Source organism: Bos javanicus, chromosome 3 (assembly GCF_032452875.1).
Source record: "Bos javanicus breed banteng chromosome 3, ARS-OSU_banteng_1.0, whole genome shotgun sequence".
NCBI lineage: Eukaryota > Metazoa > Chordata > Mammalia > Artiodactyla > Bovidae > Bos > Bos javanicus.
Window position 1 is genome coordinate 9,729,590 of NC_083870.1, and position 20,877 is coordinate 9,750,466.

At 51.5% G+C, this 20,877-nt stretch overlaps 1 protein-coding gene and 1 pseudogene across 1 annotated transcript in view; one reads left to right on the forward strand and one right to left on the reverse strand.

Annotated features, from left to right (window-relative positions):
* Window positions 1-5,685: 5,685 nt before the first annotated feature.
* The window catches only part of KCNJ10 (potassium inwardly rectifying channel subfamily J member 10), a 36,341-nt gene continuing 21,149 nt past the window's right edge, over window positions 5,686-20,877 (forward strand). The window contains exon 1 of the mRNA XM_061401918.1: window positions 5,686-5,916. The gene's annotated coding sequence lies outside the window, so the exon portion shown is untranslated. The remainder of the gene's footprint in view (window positions 5,917-20,877) is intronic.
* LOC133238618 (mth938 domain-containing protein-like) lies at window positions 17,567-18,611 on the reverse strand (annotated as a pseudogene).

Sequence of the window (20,877 nt, forward strand, 5' to 3'; positions counted from 1 at the left end):
GTGCAACTGTATGTGGCAGCCTTGGGATCAACCAATCTGGGAAGGTTTCCTTGAGCAATATCATGAAACTTCTTGGGTAAAAGGCTGGAAGTGGGAGAAGCATGATGGAGTCAGGAGATGGTTGAGGATATCAGCTTAATGGAGCAAGGAGGCCAATCAGATAGATTATAACAATTTCTATAGATTCAAGGGAGATGAGGCCCTAGAAATTTCAGAGGAGAGGGAGCATATGTTTGCCGGAGTGCATGTGGCTGGAGATTAGGATGGAGTGGGGAGAAGTGGAGCACAGATCCAGGCACACGGAGCCCCAGTGGGCTTCTGAAGCTGAAGGCTTTGCTGTCTTCTGGCTGAGTTCAGAGGAGCAAGAGGATCAGAGCCTTCTCGTACACAGGTCTATCTTGCTTTATAGGACTGGCTGGAAGTAGACCAGGATTTAAAAGTCAAGGCCTTTAGAGGTAGTCCAGAATTAGTCCTCACTTTACAGGTAAGAGACGGGTCCCAAGAGAATACACAGGACTGAGATCCGGGCTGCCTGGCTCCTGGTCCCTGGTTGTTCGTGTATTCCCTGTTACCTCCCTCCTATTGCAGTACATTGGGTGTTAATAGAATTTCTGTCCATTGGACCAATTATAAAGGTCTTAATTTTAAAAAAAAGGAAAGTACTGGTGACAGATTTTATTTTCTTGGGCTCCAAAATCACTGAGGATGGTGATTGTTGTCATTCAATTGCTCAGTCGTGTCCAACTCTTTGTGACCCCCTGAACTGCAGCACGCCAGGCTTCCCTGTCCTTCACCATCTCCCAGACCTGGCTCAAACTCATGTCCATCGAGTTAGTGATGCCATCCAACCATCTCATCCTCTGTCGTCCCCTTCTCCTACTACCTTCAATCTTTCCTAGCATCAGGGTCTTTTCCAATGAGTCGGCTGTTTGCATCAGGTGGCCAAAGTATTGGAGCTTCAGTTTCAGCATCAGTCCTTCTAATGAATATTCAGGATTAATTTCTTTTAGGATTGACTGGTTTGATCTCCTTGCAGTCCAAGGGACTCTCAAGAGTCTTCTCCAACACTGCAGTTCAAAAGCATCAATTCTTCAGCACTCAGCCTTCTTTATGGTCCAACTCTCACTTCCATGCATGACTACTGGAAGAATCTTAGCTTTGATTAGATAGACCTTTGTCGGCAAAGTAATGTCTCTGCTTTTTAATATGCTGTCTAGGTTGGTCATAGCTTTTCTTCCAAGGAGCAAGCGTCTTTTACTTTCATGGCTGCAGTCACCATCTGCAGTGATTTTGGAGCCCAAGAAAATAAAGTCTTCCACTGTTTCCATTGTGAATGGTGATTGCATCCATGAAATTAGAAGACTCTCGCTCCTTAGTAGGAAAGCTACAACAAACCTAGACAGTGTATTAAAAAGTAGAGACATCACTTTGCCAACAAAAGTCTGTATAGTCAAAGCTATGGTTTTTCCAGTAGTCATGTATGGATGTGAGTTGGAGCACAAAGAAGGCTGAATGTTGAAGACTTCATGCTTTCAAACTGTGGTGCTGTAGAGGACTCTCGAGACTGACTTGGACAGCAAGGAGATCAAACCAGTCATTCCTAAAGGAAATCAATCCTGAATATTCACTGGAAGGACTGATGCTGAAGTCAAAGCTCCAATACTTTGGCCACCTGATGTGAAGATCCAACTTGTTGGAAAAGACCCTAATGTTAGGAAAGATTGAAGGCAAAGGGAGAGGGGGGCTGCAGAGGATGATGGCTAGATAGCATCACTGACTCAATGGACATGAGTTTGAGTACATCCAGGAGACAGTGGAGGACAGAGCAGCCTGGAGTGCTGCAGTCCACGGAGCCGCAGAGTCAAGACACAACTCAGCGACTGAACAACACAACAAGCGAACCACCTAGTTACAGAAATTCTGGGAAGAACACTTTGGTCGTGTGATTAAGCATCCCGTAACTTATGTCTTATAAATGTTTGTGTATATCTCATTTACTGAAAGGAAGTGGTATATCTAAATAATGAATCCATTTGTGGCTGGCAGGGGGAAGGCTCAGTCCCTCTCTTGGCTTTCTCCTCCGTGGTCTGAATTATCCAGCTAGTAGGCGCCCTACTACTAATGGAAATTGTTCAGCCTTATGGGGCCTGAACACTAAAATGCCCCTTGGCATCCTCTCCTTGTCAACGTCTGCCGTTTATAGGTGGCACCCCTGACTGTGAAGTGTTGTCTACTCTGAGCCTCCTCATGCCTCCTGACCCAAAGGTTCCCTGTCCTCTGTCCACTGGCCTTTCCCACCAGGAGCCCCTCATACAGCTGCCTGCTTGTGGACTCTCCTCCCCAAACGGGTTTCTCATCTCTGCGGCCCTCTGTGCTCTGAGGAAGCCCCTGCCCTATTACGGATGAGATAAAGGAAGGGATGAGGCCAAAGTTGGAAGGAGTGAATCGGAAAGGAATCATTGAAAATAAGAAAGATAGAACTTGCTAAAGTGAGGAATGGGGTGGGGGGGGAGGTCCTCAAAGGACGCCGGTTCCCCAAATTGGGAAACACTGGACACTGCAACCCTGGCAAATTTTTCATACAAACGTGTGCTCATAATGCCGAGTTTTTGTTTCAACCATGCAAATTCACTCCAGTATTACCTTGAGACAAACTTTGGAGTCCAACATACGTGGATTCAAATTCCAAATCTAACACTTTCTGCTCTGTTACCATAGATGAGCTGCCGAACCTCGCCGTTTTCCCATCTCAAGTAATACGTGTATCTTGCATAGTGAACGCTCACACATATGAATTTCCTATGTCTGTACTATTGACTCCATATTGGTCTCCTAGTGACTGTTTTGAGACTTCTCTTTTGTAACAAGACAAAAATTAAAAACTGACTATGCAAAAAGCAATATACATAATAGATATCTCTATAATTGTATAAAACATAAAAAGAAAAAAACTTTTATTTAAATCACTATTTTAAAATGGAAAACTCAACAATGCCATTCAAGTTATCTGTACACTTTCTACAGTCTCCACACACCTGCTATTCTAGAACGTCTAAGTGCTTTCTAACTGTCCAGTCCTGCCACACCTTGAGTTTCAGTGAATGACTTTTCTGAGCTACACAGAAGTGAAGACCTTTTGTAAGGAACTTCTCCAGAGACTTCTTCACCACTAGGTATCTCTTTCTGCTTCTGCCCCTTGATTCTTCCTCCCCTCCAACTCCTCAGAGGAGTACTCTAAGCGTCAAGCTAGCGAGTTTGGGCTGTGACCTGTTAGCAAGGGCCACCAGTCTGAGGTTTTGATCCAAGGACACAAGGAGTGGCATGGTGAATACAGGCTGCCTCTTCCTTTGAGACTGGAGGGAAAGGTGAAGGGTGGGTCAAGGTCCTGGGCTGCTAGGGATCTTCCTGACCCTAAAAGTGGCCGAGAAATGAAAAAGAATATCCTAGAGAAATAGGCCAAAGGGAGACATGACAGGATTTAGTTGACGTCCCGATGGATGGAGCACAGTTGGTAAGGGTGAGAATGAAGATGACTTCTAACTTTTTAATCTGATTGACCGGGAGAAACACAGAGTAAGTCATGAGAAGTCACAGAAGCCATGAGAAGTGTCACACTGGGGGTGGAAGATGATGAGTTCAATTTGGTGCCTGTCCAGTTGAGAGTGGAAATCCCCAGCAAGGAACTGGAATTGTGGAGGTGACACTCTAAAGACAGCCTAAGACTGAAGACAGAGATCTGGGTATAACTCAGGAAACATAGTTGGAGCCGTGTAAACCATGAAGGCTCCAGGGGCAGGACAGGGAAAGAGAACATAAGACTCAACCTTGAGTATTGGAGGAGGAACCTGTAGGTTGGGATGTAGGGGCAGTGGAAGAAGAACAGACTGGAGTGGTCCAGGCCATAAGAGGCCTTCTGTTCCATGGTTAAGAATTTGGACTTGATTTATAGACAATGGGCAGTCATTGAAAGCTTAAATTGGGAAGTGAAACAGTCAGATTTGTGTTTCAGAGGCACTGGTGTTTCTTTTTAAAAGAAGGATTTCATGATTCGAAGGATTGTTAGAGTGGAGAATGACTAAAGGCAGGTGTTGGAAGGCTGCTGCAGTAATCCTGGAGAGGTGATGGGGTCCTGGACCACTAGATGATGAGCTAGGGAGGAAGGGAGCGGGATTTAGGGGGTTTAGAAAAGGAGATGCAATGCTTAGATAAGGGAGGTAAAGAAAGAGTCTAGGATTGCTGCCAGGTTTCATCTTGAGTCACCTTTTTGTTCAGGAAAAGCCTGGAATTGTTGCCAGGTTCCCTCCTGACCCACCTTTTTGCTCAGGAAGAGTCTAGGATTGCTGCCAGATTCCCTCCTGAGTCACCATTCTGCTCACGTCCAGATTAACCTCCCTAAAATTCTGCTATAGCTTTGTCTCCCCCCTGCTCAGTATACCTTCATTGCTCTCAGTCGCCTTCAGAGCTGACCGTGAATGGGCACAGCTCTATATTTGGTCCAGGTCTTCCCCCACCACAATCACTATGCCTGTGGTGCTTACCTTCAGCCCAGTGCAACCCCCTCTGCCCCCATGGCCTGCCCCATGGGGGCTGTTTGAATGGACATTTATCCATCATAGGGCGTTTAGAAGTTGAACTAAGCTAAAATTTCAAGTTTCTTTCCTTTTCTCCCCCCCCCCCAAGATGTGTATCAACTCAATATGATAATACAGTTTACTGATTAGTAGTTAAATATCTATGATGTATAGAAACGGGGAAGTTAATGTTTTCTTTCTTAATGCATGCCAAGAATGGGAGATTGTGGAGAAAAATCTCTCAAAACATGGATTCAGATAATCAAATAAGTCCCTTGTGATGATAAGGTTGAGAACCACCATTCTATATTCCAGTCCAGTGGAACACTTTTCTGCTGTTTCTTTCCCAAGCCTACTTGTGTTTTCCTGTCCTCCCAGACTGTTGAATGCAGCTGTCTCTGCCTTAAATTCCCTCCCCATCATCTCCTAGTACCTGAATCCTCTGCATTCTTTAGGGACCTTATCGGAAGTCTGTCCTCCCACCTAAGACCTCCTAAGTAGAGTGCTCTTTCCCTTTCTGCAGCCTCTGGCACCTCCCAGGCACTAGGGCTGCATGTTCTGCCCCCCTCTCAAACCAAGCCACTGTAGGTGGTAATGATGTCTGCGCATTTCGCAGGACCTCACTCAGCGCTTAGAAAACGGCAAACAGCGTGGAAATGGTGCCGAGGGATATAACCCCGTAGCCCCCGGAGCCCGCCCCTTAGGCGCTGCCTGTCGGGCCACTGGGCGGGTGCTGAATTCATTTCCACCTCATTAACTCGGCCCCAGGCCCGCCCCCGCCAGCTCCCGCTTCTGTTCCCCATCCCTGACACGACCGCCTCCTTTTTCTTCCTTCTCTTTTCCTCTGTCACCTTGCCAGCTCGGCTTCTATCGCTTCGCCTATCGTCTCTCCATCTCTCTCTCCTGAGTCTGTCTGGGTCTCTGTCTTTGGGTGTTGCTCTCTGCCCCGTTCCTGCAGCTGTCTGGGGCTCCGCTTCGTTGCTCCACACGCCCCGCCCCCTGCCCAGGCCCCTCCAATCCCGGCGGCTCGGGCCTGGCGCTCCACGTTCCCATTGGCCTGTCCGGAGCCCCCCGCCCCCGCCCGCCCGGCCCCTCCAGGTCCCTCCATTCACGCAAAGTTTGGCTCTGCGCTGCGGAGGGAGGGGGCGGCCCGGCCCGGCCCAGCTCTGCCCCCGGCCGGCCCGACCCCAGCCCCGGCCCGTGGACCAGCCCTTATCTGATCCCAGCTCCGAGTTTAAGAGTCCTGGCCCTGCCGGTTGCACAGCTCCGTTCCTCACGCCTGCCCGCCCCGTCCGTCCGTCTGTCCCGCTGCCCATCCGAGGGGCCACTCCACCCTGGACCCAAGGTAAGACCCTGGCCCTAATGAAAGAGTGCTGCCGCCTAGGCCGGGGTCCCGTTTACCTCACTGTCCAGAGATACCGGGGCCCCCAGTCCCTGGGTCCCTCCCTGACTGGCCTCAGTGGTACGGTCCTATTCCTTAGCCTCCCACCTTGGGCGTCTGGGAAGGGCTCTCCAAGAAGGGAAATTTACCTAAGCTGGTCACCTCAGCGCTTTCAGCCCAGGAAGGGGCTTTCCTAATACCCCTTCCTATTGGGCAGACCTGGAGTTGCATCACAGCTTTCCAACTAATTCAGTAACTACCACATATAACCATGCATGCCCCACAGGCACTCCAGACAGCGCCCCCTTTCCCCAGGATCATCAGGTTACTCCCACTCCCATGCCCAGCCCCTTTCCCCCTCCCCATGCTGTGACACATAGTGACACCCACACATAAGTCACACAGAGGAAGAAAGCTGTATGTGTAACTACTGCTCATATTAGACAGCTCAGATTAGGGAGATGTAGTAGCTTGGTATGACTGGGACCCCCTGCCCACTTAATTTCTTCCCTCCACTCCAACTTGCCTCCCATTTCAAGACATGCCTCCCCGTTAATAACCCCCTCCCCACTGCAAAGTGAGACAGTTGGGAAAGTGGGGTGGTGAAGAAGCCAATACAAATTTGGACCCCAAAGGAGGCCTAGGCTTAAAGCCTGATGCTGTTGCTTACTGATACACATTCTGGCTAAAGATTTTTAGCCTGTCTGCCTTGGTTGTGGTGCTTGAATTTTTTTTTTTTTCCCCCCACCAGGACTGCTTTAGGCATTTCTGGGTGGGAGGGAGATGGTGAGAGATTCGGTGTCCTACGAGGAGTGACGCTTGTTTAGGAATGAGGGGGGTTTGGGGTGGCTATCAGGAAACCAGTTTGAGGAGAGACCAGCAGCTACCACTGAGTTCCATTTAGTTTCATCTTAAAACTGTCTCCCTAATCTCCAAGGATTTCTTTTCTATGTTCCTGGCATGATGGTGGGCACCATCCTGTGCTGAGGGGCAGGCTTGTTAATTCCTCATAGTATAAGCTGGGTACTAGGGACCAAGTGTAGAAGGAACCAGGTGTCCTGGTTTATAGTTAGGTCTTCAGGGAGGAGGAAATGAGGGAGGAGGGTGAGGGAAGGCATCATGCCAAGGAGGGGGGCCAGGGCTGGTCTACAGAGGCAATAGGCATGGCCCAGGCAGTGCCAACTCCTTTTCGCCGCCCTCCAGTCCTTTGGTGGTGGTGGCGCGGGAGGGAAAGAGGGGGTGTTGGGGGTGATCTGGGCCAGTCCAGCCTCCCAAAGCCCTTGCCAACCTAGGCCCTGAAAGGAGCTGCTGTTTTCTGAGCCATCCCCCCACCCTCCACCCTCAGCAGAGCAGCCAACTTGTCTCAGTGGATATCAAATGGCAGTGACTCCACACAGGGGGGTGGGGGGGCAGGGTTATGGTCCCATCCCTTCTGTGGTTCAGTGCAGAATCCCACTGCTGTCCCCTACTCTGGGGGAAAAATCTGTCTCCCCAACATCGCCCCATATGCAGTCTGTGGATGCATCTGTTTGTGTGGGAGGGTTAGTTGTCAGGCCGTTGGCATCTCCCACCTCGTCCCTGTGCCCCACTGGATGGTGGGTGCCCCATCTCTGTACCTGCACCTCTGTGCACACTGGCTTGGGCTAGAAGGGAAGGGCATGGCATAAGACCCAGGGCCCTCCTTCCCCAGTCCTCCCTAGGGACCAGAAAGGCTGGCGCACTTGGATCTGGGTGAGCTTAAATGAAGTCCTCTGGGGCCATGCTGGGATTGATGGAATACGGGGTTTAGGGCTCTGGGTGGGGGAGTGAGTCAGGCAGAAAGACCCACTTCTACAAAAAGGAGAAACGGCCTCTTGCACCTTTTAGTAAAATGTTTGGTTTCTGCACACAAGATGGAAGGTAGGCTGAACCCCCTGGCATTGGTGGGGAGGGAAAGAGATGTTGGGCCACAGAGCCCCTCAGCTTTCCTGCCAAGGGTTATTTAGGACAGAACGAAGAAACTTCCACTCTCAATCCCCTCCCCAGCCAGCCTAGATTCTTCTCTTGCCTGACTGGTCAGTGCTATGGTCCGGGTTGAGGCCAAGTTGTCCAGGACGGTGGTGAGGCCCCGGAAGGGGCAGAGAGAAGGGAGAGTCCAAGGCACACTGTTAAGATGAAACTGCAGAAAGATTAGAGAGATGGGAGATCTGGAATCCAACTGTTTTAGCACGCAGTGAAGGGTGGTTGGAAGGGGCAGCTCTTGGGAATCAGAGCTTTCTGAGTTTACCACATCACCCCTTCTCTTCCATAGGCTGAGTCAATGCTTTTCTCCCTTCATCCAAGATTATTATAGACGTTGCCACCATTTTCATGGAGACAGTGCATTTGCGTGGTCCCTCTTCATCCCCTCCCCCCATCAGAACCTTGAAAGGGCAGAGAGAAAGGGATTATGGGAAAAACCCTCCCGTGGGTGTCAGCCAGCTGGGAGCTGGATTTGAGGTGGTGGGGAGAAGGGAGGGGTTGGCTATGGAATGCAGGAGAGAAGTGAGAACTGAAATGGTGGCCTGGAGGAGGCTGGAGAAGCATGGGCTTGAGAGGGCTTAATTAGCACTTCAGGTCCCTGAAAAGGTGTAGTATTCAAGGAGTGGATGTGGCCAATGGCAGAAGACCTAGGGAAAGGGTTGGGGCTGCAACTTGAAGGACTTAGGCTAGATTTCAGGAAGCATGTCCATAGAAGGAAAGAGATCTGGAGTTTGGAAAAGAGAGGGAGACCACCCTGTGGACTCTAGCAAAAACAAAAAAGCTCCCAAACAACAAACAAAAGCCCATCATTAAGGCTTGTGAGGGGAGTTGTGAAACTCAGAGAAATGCAGGGATTACTGTATCAGGCCAAGAGGCCTCTTCTGGAAGGAAGGTGCGACCCACAGCACGTCCCAGGGTGCATTTCTGTTGCCTGAAAGGCAGAGGCATAGCAGTTAGGAGCACAGCCTTGGAGTCAGACTTCCTGGGTTTACAATCTGTCTTCTGCCGCTTTGTAGCTGCACATTCCCTCATCCTTACAATGGGGCTAAAAGTTATAGTTGTGGATTAACAGAGTCAGTATTTGTAAAGGGCTTGGAATGGTGCTCAACAAGTGGAAACTAAAACAGTGCAGTTGTTGGCTATCGTGGTGTCCCCACGTCTGTGACTCTTTCTACTCCATCATCTTGCCTGGCTCCTGGGCCTGCCACAGCCCTTCCCTGGGGCTTTTTCTGAGGTCTGTCCTAGGTCTCTATCTCTCCACCCTTCTAGACTTTGAAAGGGTGGGAGAATTATCAAGTTGTTGAAGATGAGCTTCCTGTCTTCATTCCAACAGTCTGGCCACAGCCAGAGCCTGGGTCTCCACGTCCCTGGCCCTTTCTTTCCATAAGTTTTCACCTAGCAGATGTCTTGCATTCAACTCAGATATGACAAGTGTAACTGAGCTGGTGAGCTTCCCTAAAAGAGTGTCTTTCCCCATTCTGGGCAACTTACTTCTTCCGGCCAAAGATGGCAGCTTCTTTCTGTCCCCACATCTCACCCTGGTCCCTCCATGGGCCTGCCTGTCCCCTCCCTGCCCATTTCCCCCCACCCCCCACAACTCCTTTCAGGTGTGTGAGCCAACCTCTTCCCTGTCCCCCGATCAGCCCGTCCATCCCATTAGCCTGGGTGTCCACAGCAGCCTCCTTAGGACTTTCCTGACTCCCGCCTTTCTTTCTCCTTGATTCTCTCCCTTTACCTCACGGAATCATCACTGCAATTGTTATCATGAAGCATCAGTTTTACCTTGCCCCTTTCCTACCCAGACATCTCTATCGGTTTTCAGACTAAAGTTCCCAATCACAGTCTTCAAGCTGCTTTATATCAGCCTTTCTCCTATCCCCTCCAGCACCCCCTCTTTAGGGACCCCAATCTATTCAGACCTTGTACTGGGGGAGCATATCCCACGGCAATCCCTGAGCCACACCCTTCTACCCTGGGCCCTCACATAGGCCTATGGATCTTAACCTCACGCCTCCTGCAAATCTCCATCCTCCTATTTCCCTATCTGCTCTATCATCTTGTACCCCTTCTTGTCAGCATCCTGCCTGTCCCTTGTCCTTTGTGTCTGTGACTTTGCCCAGGACATCCTGGGCAGTGGTAATACTGGATGGGACATCCCGTCTCCTTCAATAACGGGGGCTCCTCTAGGGAGGGGCCTACACCCCTGTCAGATTGTGGACTCCCTGAAGCAAGCGCATCTTTTCCCTCCCTGGATCCCTCTACCCCAGGGCACAGAGTGCCTACTGACCAGCTTGATTCTAGGTAAAAAGTCTTTCTGGTTGCTAATTCTGGGGGAGGATCCTGACTTTTAAGGCTTTAGAAGCTTAGGAGTGTCCTAGACTAGGGTGCACATTCGTGCATGCTAAGTCACTTCAGTCATGTCCAACTCTGTCAAGAATACTAGAGTGGGTTGCCATGCCTTCCTCCAGGAGATCTTCCTGACCCAGGGATCGAACCTGCATCTCATACATCTCCTGCATTGGCAGGCAGGTTCTATCCACTAGTGCCACCTGGGAAGCCCAGACTAGGGTATACATAAGATCCTATTATCCAATTCTCCTGGAAACTGCCAGAGACATTTATCTCCTACCAGGCTCCCCATCCTGTGGAGACAGTTTCATCCTAAGATTACAGGCAGCAGATTAAGCATTGCTGGCCCAAACACAAAAATCCACATGGGTATCCACAGAAGTTTTCTCTCTTCACCAGGAAGGTCTGCCCCTGCCTGATGTTGGACTTGTCAGCCGGCATCTGGATTGCAAAAGGGGCAGAGATCAGAATCCAGCCTGAGACAGGCCCGTGGTCTTGAGCATACCTCTGGGTGGGAGCTTGCAGGCTAGGAGACATGTGGAGATAGTTCTCAAGTGGGGTTAGGCCTGACTTTTTAGCATTATATACTCAACTTCAGCCCTCATTCTAGTTTCAACCCCAAGACTTTTTCCCCACATCCAAATCTCCCTGGTTGATCTGCTTAAAAAAAAAAAGCCACAGGCAACAGCAAGAGGAGAAGGTAAGGATGTCTGAGTCTAGGGCGGTGGCTCTCACACTTGAGGATTTCAGGACTCCCTTCACATCTTAAAATTTATTGAGTTTTGTTCATGCGGATTACATCTGCTGATAGGTTAGAAAGAGCAAACTTAAAATATGTATCACTTCATTCAAAAATAACAATCAACCTGTTTTAGATGTCAACTTTAATGACATTTTTAATGAAAAATAGCTATATTTAAAAACAAAATTTAGTAAGTGGCACTGTCTCACTGTCTCAAATCTGTGTGATATCTGGCTTAACAGAAGACAGTTGGTATCTCATATCTGCTTCTGCATTCAATAGGTTACAATATCACATTGATTCTGGAAAATTTTACTGAACACCCATGAGAAAATGAAAGTGAAAAAAAAAAAAGCAAATGACATATTAGCATTATTATGAAGATAGGTTTGGAAAAGCCCTCAGTGATCTGAATATCCTGGCTGATTTCTCTCAGCTGCCCATGGTCTTCTGAATATTTTCACTAGGGAGGCAGTATGGGGCAGTGATTCATCATGTGGGCTCTGGAGACAGACTACCTGCTTGAGCTTGAATCTCAGTTCTCCCACTTGCTAGTTGTACAAGCCTGGGCAAATTATTAACATCTCTGGGCTTCAGTTGTCTCGTCTATAAAATGGAACTTTTAAATAGTGTCTAGTTTTTAGAATTGTTGAGAATTAGATGATGTAAGGCTAGAAAAGGGCCTAACATAATGCTGAATAATATGAGCTCTTAGTAAATCCCAGAGCCTTGTCCCTGAATTCATTGCCCATGGGCCCAGAAGGCAGGGTGATGCAGAATTGACCTTTCCCATGTTGCAGATGTGGGCTTCTTGAACCAGACAGAAAAAGTGATTTGCGCGAGGTCCCAGAAAAAGTTAACAGGGTTGTTGGGCCTGAACCCAGGAGTCCTAATTCTTAGTCCTGCACTTTCCCCATCAGACTGTTTCAGTGGAGGGAAAAAACTCAAGATGCTCGAGAGGGGAGCAGACCTTACCTTTCCCCCAGTAATCCCAAGTGTGCCATCCATGGCTAAGGGCAGAGCAGGAAGGCGGGTAGCAGGGAGGACCTCCTGACATCAACAGCAACTGCAAAAGGAGAAAGCAAGCCAGGAGAAGACATTCCTCAGCCCAGGTTTTCCATTGTGCCTTGCGGTGAGCACCTCTGTAAAGTGGCCCCAACCTTCTCTCCTATGGGTTCCTGACCCAGGGCAGAGGAAGTCTGTAATCAGCAACACTGCTTCTCCGGGGTGTCCCTTTTCCTGCTGTCTGCCTGCAGCCCTTTCTCAAGCATCACTCCCTCTCAGTCTCCCAGCCCTGGGGTGCCTTTCCGCGTTGCTCCAACCCTGCCCTTTGTCCTGTGGAGCCACAGGCAGTGCTCGCACCTTGGGAAGGCAGGGCTGGTGCAAAGGTGCTAGTCAGGTGGAGGAGGGATGAGGCGGGGGTGTCCCTGGCCAGGAGGAGAAGCCTCTTCCCACAGCCTGGGGAAGGGGATGAGGCAGATGGGGGAGACAGACAAACATGTGGTGGTGGGGGCAGGGGTGGAGGGGAGCTAGTTCCGGCTCTTCCTCTATCAGCCAAATCCCCCTGGGCTGAGCCGCAGGCACTACCTTGTCTGAAGCCTAAACACCCCGAACTCCAGGCACACACCCTGAGCAGAAGGATTCTGGACGGTCAGGACCCACATGCAGCCTGGCGACTCTGACACATGGCAGGCTGAGGTTTGAGACCTTCCTGCCTGTTGCTTGGTTTTGCCTCTCCCACCCACACAGTTCCCTTGAATAGATGGGAAGACTGAGGCCAAAAAGTGGGTGGGCTCAGACTGCCCACGTGCTTCTTCAAGAGTCCAGCCTGGGAGGAAGGATCCTGGTCTCCCACAGCACTGCCCCTCCTCCTCCCAGTCCCCCTGGCTTTTTCCACTTGGAGAGCCCTGACAAGTGGCAGGTTTGGGGGCCCTGGTCTGTCTCCTTCCCCTGTCTCCTGGGCAGTGCCCCCAGGGGAGCCCTTGGGGGCTAAGATCTCTACAGCCTCAGCCCTGCCCCATCCCCTGCCTCCACCCACGAGGCTGGCAGCAGCGCCCCCCTCCTCCCCTGGGCTGTGGGACAGGGAGAGGGCCGAGGGGCTGGCCCTGCATACTAATGTCCTGCCCATTGTCAAAGCCCCTTTGTGCCCGGGAGCTCCATTGAGGCGGCTCCGGGGCGGGCACAATGGGGGCTCTGTCCCCGAGTTCCCCCAAACAGTCACCTGCTTTCAGAGCCTCCCCCCACCACCACCCCCACCCACCCCAGTGTCCAGAGGGCCCAGTGAGCGCGGGGGAATGAGCCCAAGGCCAGGGGGGATGGGCAGGAGGCAATCCCCCCTCCCCTTTCCCTGGGCAGGCTGGGGAGATGGGCACCCGGCAGGGAGTGGCCCCGGCTCCCAGGGGGGCGGGCCCGGGCAGTCTGTGGACGGACTTGGAATTCAGGTTCCATGAGGCCGGCCCAGGGGAAGGGGCACGCAGCCTGCCCACTCCTTGGCTCCACATGCCCAGCCACCGCGGCTGGTGGCTGCCCGCCTTTCCTCCCTCTCCCACCACGAGACTCATATATGCAGAGACACACAGGCGCACGCTCTTGTATGCGGCCCCACACACGCTCTCGTCCGCACGTCTGAGCGGAGGAGGCCCCTGGACCCAGCAGGCCGACTCAGGCGCACCGACCCACCCCCCACTTGCATATATGCACCTGCACACCCGCCCTCCACCCGCTTTGCGCCCCTTTCACCAGCCTCGGGCAGCTCAGCGCCGGTCCCCCGCCCCCCACCATGCCCTCGCTGCCCCCTGCTGCTCCAACACAGGTTGTAACAAGTTTGCACTTGTGACTTTAAGAATGTAGCCCTGAGGCGGGAAATGTCCCACTGCTCCAGACCGCTCCTGCTTACCTGTTAACCACAGACACCGCCTCCGCTGAACTCTGAACAGGCTCCCCCCGCGTCTCGCCGCCCACAGAGAGGTTTGGTGGGCCCAGGACCCCCGGCCCCAGGGCTTAGCGAGACACTGAATGGAGCAGTGTGGGGAAGATGAACCCCAAGCCGCCCCAGCCCAGACCCAGGGCGACCACCTCTGCACCCCCCCAGTGCACTCCTGGTCACAGCCTCTTACAACCCTGTGAGGTAGACGGGAGCGTTATTATGTCCCCATTTTACGGGAAGGCTCCGACCAGCTGACATGATATATCCAGGTGGCAAGACTGGACTCTATTCTGGAATGCTGCTTGGTGTTTTTCTTTTCTTTTTTTTTTTTGTGGAGGGAGCAGTGTTGGTCACTGTCTGCCTAGGGGCTTCCTGGTTGGCTTGGTGGTAAAGAATCCACCTGCAGTGCAGGATACCCAGGAGACTCAGGTTCGATCCCAGGGGCAGGAAGATTCCCTGGAGGAGGGCATGGCAACCCACTCCAGTATTCTTGCTGGGAAAATCCCATGGACAGAGGAGTCTGGCAGGCTACAGTCCATAGGGTCACAAAGAGTCGGACATGACTGAAAGGGCTGAGTACACACACGTGCACTGTCTGCCTCTTGACCTCCTCGGATGACCTAGTCCATGTGGAATTTTATCAGAGCTATCTTTTGCCCATCTTTGTTGGGAAGAGTCAGGGCATATTGGGATGGGTGGTAGAGGGGGTAAAAAACAGGTACGAGAAGCTTAAATGGGATTCTCAGTCTAGAAGGAACTTTGAAAGGTCACCTTGACCTCTGACGGCCTCTGGGCAGGGTGAGTCTACCTCCTTTCATTTCCTGCCTTCCCATGAGCCCCACTTCCCACTGCTGACTGGATCACTGGAGAGAGAAGCCACATGGCCTTCTGGGCTAGGGTTTAGGGATTGAGATCTGTATTGATTTTAAGTCCATGACACTTGACTCTGACCTTCCCTGTTAATATCCTACATCTGTATAAGGATCTATGGGCTTTCCTGGTAGCTCAGCTGGTAGAGAATCTGCCTGCAATGCAGGAGACCCCAGTTTGATTCCTGGGTCAGGAAAATCCCCTGGAGAAGGGATTGTCTACCCACTCCAGTGTTCATGGGCTTCCCTGGTGGCTCAGACCTGGGATCAAACCCAGGTCTCCTGCATTGCTGGCGAAATCTTTACCAGTAGGAGGACCCTTCTATTCCTCACTCCACTGCTCATCTTGGATGTTCCCCGGCTCGCTACCAGATTCAGCTTAAGCTGCGTGATTCATCTATCTTCCTCCATGCATGAACACTCTGCCCCAGTCTTTATTCTCTGGTTCTTCCGTCTCCAAGTGCCCCTTCAAATGCTCCCCGTTGGAGAAGGGGGCCTGGCCAAAATCTTCAGCCCGTCCAGCAGCACTCTGGCTCAGAGGAGGGATACGGGGAAGCCACCTCTGAATCTAGTTCTGCATCTAGTCAGTATCTTCGTGCCACCCTGCCCCCCAACTTCTACTCAAACAAGGAATGTGGATGAGGAATAAGTGGATAGCTGGGGAACGACGGAGCAATTCCCTCCTAGAGTGACAGTAGTCCTTCTCTAGGTTCCTGTCTGAGGGTCAGGATTGTTCTGCATGCCTGAGACCTGAGAAGGAAAGGGAGTGGCGAGGACACGCATCAGGGAAGGTGGGTCAGTTTCCTGAATACACATCAGAAGCTCAGGGCACCTATGGGGTTCCATCTCCATCGAGGGTGAAAATAAGAGGAAATTGCTTAGGCAGTCAATTTTGACTTAATGGGAAGCACTTCCTGGGTGTAAGGGATTACCAGGCAACGGGGAAGGATGGAGAGAGGTGGATGACCCACTCCCCTTGAGAAAGAGAGGCCTGGTTAAGTCTCGTATTGAACAGAGGTGGCGGGGGTGGGGGGCATCTAGGAGACAGTTCCAAAGGGGCTTAGAGCCCCTGTGGGCTGCGTGATTTCCAGCTGTCTCAGAGAAACTCTCTTGATCAGCTTCACAAACCCCACAGAGAGTGTCATTGGATCTGCCCTCTCCTAATGGGCCCCCTATCTGCTGTTTCTTCCAGCTCTTCTGGGTCTATCTCTGGGCCAGCTGCTGTTGTGGGAGGGCGGGTTAGGGTTTGGGTTAGATTCCTGAGGCCTGCTGATGGGCGGGGCACACTGCACACCCTGGGCTGGGGCTGTGGTTGGAGGGGAAACCTCAGTGGCTAATGCTCCCAGGTTGGCCCTTCAGCACCCGAGGATCAAGAAAAGATCCTGTAGGAAGAGAGAGGCTGGGATGAAGAAGAAAGTCAGGGTCATTCTCTGATTCTGGTGCTACAAGCCAGCTCTGTGACTGTGGGAAAGTTACTCAGCTTTTCTGGGACTTGGCTTCCTCTTCGATGGGATGAGGGGATTGGACAAGATGACCATGGGGGCCTCCCAACGCCAACAGCCCATGGTGGTAGAGCGGTCAAAGGAAAAGCACAGACCTCGGTTTCAGTGGGCCTGGGTTCACCTTGCAGTCACCTCCTCCTCACTAGTGGTCCTCCTGGGCGAGTCTGGTTCCCCCCATTCATATGAGGGCATTGGCATCACCCAGCTCCCAGGGAGGATATAGGATGATGCAGTGTGTGAACACGCAGCACACGGCCTGGCTCATTGTAAGGACCGAGGCAGGGAAGTCCACGGCACACGGGGACACGGACGAGGGGCAGCAACTCACAGCGAGGCTATGGGCATCCAGAAGGGCTTCCCAGAGAAACTGACATCCACACTGAGGCTTGAAGGAGGGGTAGAGACCGACCGAGGAGAGTGGGGAGAGGAAGGGAGCTTCACGGAAGAGGCCCCGCTGCTTGCCGAGAACTGTTGGTGAGAGAAAGCATGGCCCATTCAGGCGCTGGGAGCAGCTTAGTGTGGCTGGAGATCAGAGGCCGTGTGTGAGGGGCACGTGGAGGGCCAAGAACACTGATGCTGGAGAGGGCAGCAGAGGGCAGCTTATTACACACTCTGCTGCCTGTAACCCTAGGAGCTTGTGAGCTGGGGTCCCTCCACTTTTACTGCATCTTCCTTTTCCTACTTTTCTTTTTCCCAAGCTCAGTCCTCTTGTCTTTGGTCATGTGGGTACAGGGAAGCACTGGGCTCCCCAAGAGGACCTGGTTGGTCCCGGGAGAATCTCTGGGCCCCACTTGTCTGACTTGGGCCCCGTCTGGGGTCCAGGTCTGGGGTTTTCTGCCAGTCTCCTTTCCCGCCATGAAAGAAAGATCTGCTTTCTGCTGAAGACTCTGGATTTCTGGCACTGAGGCTCCCTGTGTGCCCACTGTGCACCTTGGCTGCCGCAATGCCCTCTCATGATATAGAGACGCGAGAGTGTTGGCGGAGGTGGGCTGAGGGCAGTGCAGAGTGAGCACAGAGGGAAACCAGAGAGAAGACAGGTCTTCAGCCTGGAGTAAAGGCTGATGGGGAGACCGAGTCAGCGCCCTCCGCTGTTCAAAGGCTGACACTGTCATGGGAAACTCGGAGGAAGGGCTTCCCAAGGATGAAGCAGGTCACTCGCCAGAAAGGGGGCCTGAGGGAGGGAAAAGAGATGTACAATATCAATCCTATGGGTTCTTTTAAAGCCAAGAACTACTTAGCCAAAGCTCTGTACTAGGCACTGAGGAGGTTACCAAGATGAACGCTGCACTGGTCAGGAAGCAGTTCAGAAATGATTCTCCTGGGGTTTTCTTGATGGTCTAGTGGCTCAGACTCCATGTTCCCAGTGCAGGGAGGCCCGGGTTCCAGCCTTTGTCTGGGACTAGATCCCGCATGCTGCAGCTAAGACCTAGAGCTTCCAAATAAATAAATAATTTAAAATAAAAGAAATGATCCTTCTGATTGGGAAGGGGAGCATGATCCTTCCTGGAAGAAATGGAACAGATAAAAGGCCCCTCTGGCAGCTTCTCCTGAGGGTGCTTCCACACTGCGGGTAACGCTCATGCCTCCTCCACTGCTTACATTGCCTCTTGGGGCCTCCACCGGCTAGCCACACAATGGCTAAGGTCCCAGACAAGAAAGGAGATAGAGAAGGGGACCCTCAGCCAGGAGGTAGTCAGCTTCCCTGTTTTCTCTCAGGTGGGAGGTCACACTGGTCCCAGGACCCTAAGGAGCCAGTCCCATCAACCTGGCCTCTCTCTGGTCTCCCAGGTTCTGGTGGCAGACCTGGTGACAGCTCAGTGGCTCCCTGGCCTCCACCCCAGAAACCTTATCTCCTCGGGCCTGGCATCCTGGGCTCTGTAAAAAGTTTTAAACAAAATTTGTTTGATCATTGCTTAGTGACTTATTCTTTTAAGGCTCCATCAGCAGGGGGAATGGAGACCACTTCCGCCCCGACACCTTGGGTAAGCAAGGCATTATCGTCCTTTGGACCTGCACATCAGTGCCTTGTTTCCTGAGTACTCCACAGCTAATGGGGGTACCTTCCTGGCCTCAGTCACCCCCTGGCCAATCACAAGGATCTGCACACCCTTCTTGACAACTTCCTGCTCATCTGTAGCCTGCACACCAGGAGAATTCTCAGTTCCTATCAAGACTTCCCCCTGGCCACACTTCGTAGTCCTTATAGATTTTGGTAGAGCCTGATACTTCAGTTGCCCCTCTGAGAGGGTAGAAACTTCAGGTGAAGACATAAGGAACTTAACTGAAATCCAGTGTGCTCTCTTCAGAGATGCATTTCGAAACAGCTCTGTGCTTTACCCCTCATCTTGGGCTTTGAACAGCCTGCCAGCTGCCTGGAGCCATCAAGGTGGGGGGTGGGGGGAGCAGGAGGGCAAAGGGCTGCAGAGCATGATGGAGGAGCTGGATTCTATTGGGCATCCCTCACTGAACACCTTTCCTACCATTTGGCAGGGTGAATGGGTTTGGAGGGAGCTTCGCCTTAGGAATTATAGGGAAGTAGGATGAAGGAGGTGGGCTGAAAGCCTCCTCCAATTCCAGGGCTATAGGAAGTCCTACTCCATGAAGCACTGTTACCCTGCAGAAAGGACAAATAAGACAGGGAGCTGGAGCACCGTCAAGCCCGAGGGGGTATGGAGAGGCACCATGAGTAAAGATCCACCGGGCTTGGAGAACAGAGGTCCAGCTTTGCCATTATATAAACGTTAGCAAGTTACTTTACCTCTCTGAGCCTTAGTTTCTCTAATTTGGTAGATATTTTTCTTTCATCTGCAAAGTAGGCTAATAATAATACCTTATATTTACATAAGGGCCATAGAGATTTCAGAACTTCTGTAATCCCAACCACACAATGGAAGGTTTTATTGCCTCCTTAGGTGAGGAAATAGAGCCCTAGAGAGATGAAGAGATTGATTGGCGTTCCCATGCCTGGTAAATGGCACAGACCAGGATGGCCAATAGTGGAAAAGAAGAATAGATGGGGACCTCTGGCTGTGACTCAGACCTGCCAAGATAACAAACAGGTTTCCTTTGTAAGGCTAACTGCATTGGAAAATGGCTCTCTGTATCACCATGTTGAGAAAGATTCTGAGGCTCAGTGAGAAAAAACAAATGGACTGTGATGAACTGGTGATATCTTTGAAGGGCGGGAGGTGGAGTAAGTGATGGCCCACCTGCAGCATGGTTGGCATCCCCAGCCAGGAGTCACACCAGGACTTCATGTCTAAGTCCTTTCCCTATACTAATCAATTAGGTTAAGTTCAAAGGCACCTGCTGAAAAGAGAACTAAGATATAGCCTCTGCCTTCAAAGAGCTCACCATCTCTCAAGGACAGAGGAGTGCTGAACTGATGCCGTGGTAAAACGTTCCAGGAACGTAGAGGGCATCTAGCGGGCATTCTAGGTGGAGGGGCCTGCTCGATAAAAGCTTGGGGACCATGCAAGTGGTGGTGCAGGCTGCATTTGAAGAGCCAGTGGCAGTTCTGTATGGCTAGAATATGAGGTCCGAAGGGGAAAAGAACCAGAGGGAGAGGCTGTGAAAATCAGGGTGGCATCAGATGGGGAAGGATTCAGAATGCTGTGTCTAGATGCGTGGGTTTTATCGCAGAAGCTGTGGAACTCTTTGAGGATGGAAAGCCAGAGCGATGGGATGTAACTGTGTTGTTGAAAGGCGCTGCTGTGGCTGAGGAGGTGGAGGTGAGGGAGGCGAGGCTGGGGGGTGCAGAGACAGAAGATCATTGCAGTGTTTCAGGTGAAAGAGAACTTGGGTAGCCTCAAAGGAGACGGAGAGAAGCCCACAAAGGCAGATTGATAAGACCTAGTGAGCCGCTGGATGGGGGGCAAGAGAGAAACGGAGGGTGACTCTAAGGTTGCAGCTTGAGCACTGAATGGGTGGTGATTCTGCGAACAAGAGGGGAAGCACAGAAGAGACTCCCTTTTGAGAATAGCGTGTGAGTCTGAACATGGTAAAACTGTTACCTCCAGTTAGAGGGAGCCTGTAAGGGTTGGACCTAGGGGGCAGAGGTGAGGGGAGATCCGTGGGAGTGGCTGAAACAGCTGAGGAAGTGAGAGCAGAGTGGTTAGAAATGAGAGCCAAAGAGGATCCCTGAGAAACATCAGTAATTCAGCATCAGCGAGAGGCCACAGCAAGAGAGATGGGCCAAATGTAAAGAGACAGGGAGATGGGATTTCCCTGGTGGTCCAGTGGTTAAGACTGCGCTTCCAATGCAAGGTATGCAGGTTCAATCCCTGGTTGTGGAACTAAGATGCCACAAGCCGTACTGTGGGGCCAAAAAATTAAAAAAAAAAAAGAAAAGGAAAGAGAGACGGAGGAGAGAGCCTGGAGGAACACCTCAGAGAGTGATGGTGAGACCCTCCACACAGGCTGTACTGGCCCACCCAGTGCTCTTGGTACATCTGTGTGCTTATCTAACTCTCCCAACACCCTGGTGAGGTAGGCATCATTAAACACCCCCCCTTTTTTTTTTTGCAAATAAAGGAA